The sequence below is a fragment of the Chinchilla lanigera genome, unplaced genomic scaffold (genome assembly GCF_000276665.1).
Source record: "Chinchilla lanigera isolate Chin_1 unplaced genomic scaffold, ChiLan1.0 scaffold00006, whole genome shotgun sequence".
In the NCBI taxonomy this organism is placed as follows: Eukaryota; Metazoa; Chordata; class Mammalia; order Rodentia; family Chinchillidae; genus Chinchilla; species Chinchilla lanigera.
This window is the reverse complement of record NW_004955407.1, coordinates 5157140-5162334: the sequence shown is the minus strand read 5'-3', so window position 1 is coordinate 5162334 and position 5195 is coordinate 5157140. Positions and strand designations below refer to the sequence as shown.

General features: G+C 38.3%; 1 protein-coding gene across 6 annotated transcripts in view; it reads left to right on the top strand.

The window, feature by feature from the left end:
- The window catches only part of LOC102020636 (mucin-5AC), a 126845-nt gene that overhangs the window by 28999 nt on the left and 92651 nt on the right, over positions 1–5195 (top strand). Inside the window, exon 1 of one of the 6 annotated variants that reach the window (XM_005375523.1) lies at positions 350–490. The exons of the other annotated variants lie outside the window; for them this stretch is intronic. The gene's annotated coding sequence lies outside the window, so the exon portion shown is untranslated. Of the gene's footprint in view, positions 1–349; positions 491–5195 lie in introns of those variants that run through there. 6 annotated transcript variants of the gene reach the window in all.

Here is a 5195-nt window from a genome sequence, read left to right as displayed (position 1 = left end):
CATTTTTTGTTTTCCAGTACCAAGAATCAAACCCAGGACCTTGTGCTTGCCAGGCAGGTGCTTGTGGCTCTGAGCTATATTGCCAAACCTTATGATCAAATTAACATTTAAAAAATATTGAAAAAAAATATTGTTGAAAGTGCAGAATGGAAGATAGATTAGCAGCAAACACAAGATGGGACCTAATCTCAGTGAAGATGTGGGTAACATTTCCCAGCTAAGAAGAGTCAGGGTAGATCATGATGATCATAATTAAAATCATGGATGTGTGGGTGACTTCACAAGAGAGGTTTTTTGATGTCAGTGTCTGCAGTGGAAGTCAGGTATGACAAAGGTCCCAATGGCTGCAGGAAGGAGAGTGCTATTGGGAGAATACAAAGGACAGGGAGAAGTAAGATAGCAACCAGCAAGCTTGGCTTTCACGGATGCCAAAGCGTGGGAGGATGTGAGCAGGGGATGATCAGCACTGTGAACATGCCAGCGATGAAAAGTAAGACACTTTCTTCAGAGTGTTTATGATGCCGGGGACTCAGGGGGTTACTGCTGATTTGTGTGGAAGATTGTGGCTGATTGGTAGGGGTTAAAGGCACACGACAAGGAATAAATGAGAGAAGGTCCTGGTGGTGGGGAAAAAGAGTGCAGTACAGATTATAATTCCCAGAAATTTGACTTTATGTAATAGGGGAAAATGAGTTCACAAAGTAAAGAAAAATTTTGGGTTTTTGTTTTAAAATGGAAAAGACTTGAACATATTGCTGCTATGAGTACATCTCTTAGACCCCAACAAATGGAGTTACTGCCCAGTGCACCTTCAAAGTCCCCTGCTTGTGTGTTGGCCCCACTATGTACCAAGTCACGGAACCTACAGGTAAAAGGCACTGAGTGACCATGAGGGTTCTGGCTCCAATCCTCTCAGATCTTCAGAATAAGAAGAATAAGAAGTCTTTTTTTTCCACTGCTACTTCTTTCTGATGTGTTGACAATTTTCCTTATTTGATCTATGGATTATTTACGTTATTTTTAAATATTTGAGGATTTTATAGAGTTTGTTATTTTATTGATTTCTAATTTAACTTAATTATGATCAGAACATTTTTTGATGCGAATGCTTTTGAATTCACAGAGGCTTGCTTCATGGATAGGCTACATGGTTTGTCTTGGTGAACTGTCTGCTGGAAAAAATGTGTAGTCTGATGTTGAGTGGAGTGTTTCATAAATATTCCTGCTTACATTTGTAATTAGGTTGTTTTAGTTGTTCCATAGTTCATTGATATACCTTTTTTAATTATTAATTTTTAATAATTTTAATTATTTTTTCTTAAGTATGTTTCATTTTTAATATTTTTGATAACTGTATTCTCAAGTTTACTAATCTTTTATTTTGTGATATCTGGTCTACTCATAATCCTATTCAAGGTATCATTTTAATTCTGTCATTCAAGTTTTCATCTCCATAAATTAGATTTAGGTCTTTGAAAAAGTATCTCTCTTGTCTCTTCTAAACTTTATGACACAATATGAAACAATTTATTGATCTCTGCAAATTCTAACATACTTGTCAGTTCTGGTGCAATTTTACTGTATTAATTACTCCCTTGTGCTTGGTATCTTTGCTTGCATCTTGGTAGTTTTTAATTTGTATGTTTTGTAATGTTTGATTGGATGCCATACATTGTGAATTTACCTTTTCCTCTGCTAGATATGTTGTGTTTCTGTAAATGTATGGAACTTAGTTCCAGGATGTGTTAAGTTATTGTGAACAGTTTGATACTTTCTGGTTCTACCTTTATGACTACTTCACTGAGGTCAGACTAGAGCTCATTTTTCCTCATCACTGATGTGAACTCTTCCTCTGTATTCCACTTAATTACCAGTGAGTGAGTGTTCTGAATCTTTCTGGTGGGAAAGTCGCTCTACCTGAACCTGTATTAGTGGTGCGCTTTGATGGTAATGTTTCTCCCCCAGCTTTGGATAGTTTCCTCACATACATGCAGTGATATTTGTCCCCCAGTATTTGTGAGATGCTTTGTGAATAGTCAAGATCTGTTGCTGTGCAGAGCTCTCCTCTGGTGCTCTGTTCTGTGAACTCTAACAATCATATTTGCCCTACACCCTCAGCTCTGCTCTCTCAAACCAGAGAGCCTGCCGGGTTCCTCCTGGATCCTACCTTCAGGTGCTAGGTCTCAGAACTCTCAGTGCAGTAAAGTAAAGAATTTTTTTTTTTCCCATACTGGGAATCAAACTCATGACCTTGAGCTTGCCAGGCAGGAGCTGTGCCGCTGAGCTAAATCCCCAGCCCCTAACGTAAAGAATTTATGGGGCACATTTCATGCTTCCTCATCTCTCATGGTTCTCTGTCATTTGTTGACTCATTTCAATATTTTCAAATCCATGTTTTAAAAATATCTTTGGCTTATATTTTTAAAAAGTGTTACTTTAGGTGGTATAGTAAATTTGTTACTCCTCCTTGGCTAGAACCAGAAGGGTCTATTTTTATTTAGAACTCTTAAAATATTTAGAAATATGACACATTGGCCTCAAACTTTTGCCCTGGGGTCAGGATATGTTACAAAGGATTTGGGAAAATGTGAGAAGGGAAAAAGGGATATTTGTGATAAAAGTCTTGAGGAGGAGGGATTATGTTAAAAATTTTGCAGAAAGGAGATAATAGAGAATATTCAATAAATGAGGTAAAAGTTTGTAATACATGCTGTCAGTATTTAAAGACATCATTGACATGTAAAAGGCTTACTGATAGAGTAATTGCCTTATATGCTTTTAAATTTTTGGTTGTATTAATTTCAAGAGTTATACATATTTTTACCATTTTTCATTAGTCTCAGTATAGATCAGAGCAGTAAATGGGTTAAAGTTGTCTATATCTTTTTTTTTTTGTTTTGTTTTTTGTTTTTTTCTCCGGTACCGGGAACCGAACTCACGACCTTGTGCTTGCCAGGCAGGCGCTTTTGCTGCTGAGCTAAATCCCCAGCCCCAAAGTTGTCTATATCTTATATGAAGAAAATAAAATGAAACAGATTTTAGGCTGGAAGGAATAAATTAGAAGAAAACTTAACAAATTTTGGAATAAATTAGTAAACAATAGCAAACCTTTATTTAGCACCTATGATGTGCTACTTCTATACTGTGCTAGCTGTCCACATTATCTTATCTTCATAACAAAAGTATTCAGTAGTTGTATCTGTTAGGTTAAACAGTTCCATTTTCCTTAGATGAGGAATTTGAGGCTTTGCTCAAGTTTACACAGCTAAGAAATGACTGATCCAGGATGTGGATCTATGCAGCCTGATTTAAGAGCCCACACAGTTAACCACTGACTCTACTGCCAATGAATTTAAAATAGAAATGGACTGACATACACAAGTGATCTGGAATGCTGGAGGCTTTGGTCAAAGAGCAGGATATTAATGGTAAAGATGTCAGATACAGAGCAGTGTGGAGCGAGCCAGGCTCCCAGGTGGGGGGCTGTAGTAGGAGGTAGGTGAGTATGGTTAGAGTTGAGATAATCTGAGAATTTTTAGGTAGCTATTTTGATAATTCGTGTTCATAGATGTGAAGATCATCCATGAAACTGCATGAATTGAAAGTAGAGGGTAGACTAGTGGAGTTTTATTTTTGTACTTTTCTGTCTTTAAGATGACTTTCCCTCAGCCTTTGAAAAATTCAAAAAGTTGGGGAATCCTAACATTAGACACCTCATTGTAATAGGAAAGAAAAGTTCTCAGGTCGATCTAGTAATGGAGGCACCTGCTCCTCTGCTGCGGCTCACTCTTGAAGCAATCCTGGATTCTTTCAGGGAAGGCCTCAACATCACTGGGACTCGTCTCTGTTCAGTGACCTTTGCTGTTTTAGTCTGGCATTGCACCAGGGATAGAAATTCCAGTAGCTTTCAAGGGTAGGGTGACCGGAAGTGTTTGCCTCAATAGAGGAATTCACTGGAATGACCATATTTTGAAGGGTCAAAGCCTGTGGAATCTCCATGTTTCTTAGCTGTTTATTCAGGATTTATGTGGTAATATCTTGGAACATCAGCTGCCTAATGTCATTTTAAATCAGAAAAGCACTGTTATTAGCTTAATAACACACTCTTTTAAGGGGGCTTATTATTGACCTCAATTCTCTGATGGAGATTGAAGGGAGGGTGGAGCAAATTTCAACTTAACAAAGAAGACTATCATTAATTCTATACTGTAACAAGTAGGATTATCATGTGAAAATAAGGCTAGAAGTTACCACATTTTGACAATACTCCATTTCATTGATTTTGGTTAGTGTGCGTTTTCCATTATGTGGTACATTTTCCTCTGTAAGAAATAGAAGGTAAATTCCTACAGGTTGAAGCAGACCCTTTGGAAGCACATAAGTAGAAGTGCAAAGGTCAGATAATTTTCAGGATTGTTTATACCCCATATCAGAAATTAAGAATTTTTCCTTCTTACCATTTTCTTTCTAGGTGGGATTGCATTAGCATTTGATTTATTCTGGTGGAGATTCACTTAACAGTGGTATGGATGCCAGTAGCTGCCAGAGCTTCCTCAGTCAGGTTCAGGAGGTCAGACAGTCAACCCCCAAAATTCCCTTAGAAGAGTAGCGAAGGACTTTCTCAGAAACTAAACTTCTCCTCTCGCATGTTACCCGAATCTGCCCAGTGTTCAGCCATGTACTAATGACTGGTAAGGGAAATAAGATTGTCTTTAGGAAATCAGGTCCACCTCTAGCTATGTCTGGGAGGGGGAATTCCAAAGTCTCCACATTCCTGAGACATAGAGATGGCATGGCAGAAAGAAAGACATGTAAAGAAAAGTTATTATTATTTGCAGTATTGGGGATGGAACCCGTGAATAACATGAGCCTGATGGGCGAGTGCTGTGCTAGTGAGTTGTGTCTTTAGCTCTGCAGATCACAGTTGTTTTTGGAGGAGGAGGATGGGAAACTGTTGGTCAGGAAGCTTATTGATTATCAGATGTAAGCTTCTCTTGGTATGATTTAGTGAAGAAAAAGAATAGCGGAGAGAAATGAGGCCAGGGACTTAGGCAGAGGTTTCATTGTAAAGAACCTTGTAGGATATTGAGGTTACATTCTACTCTAGTTGAAGGGAAGATAAATGTTTGGGGGCTGGGGATTTAGCTCAGTGGCACAGCGCTTCCCTGGCAAGCTCTAGGTCGTGAGTTTGATTC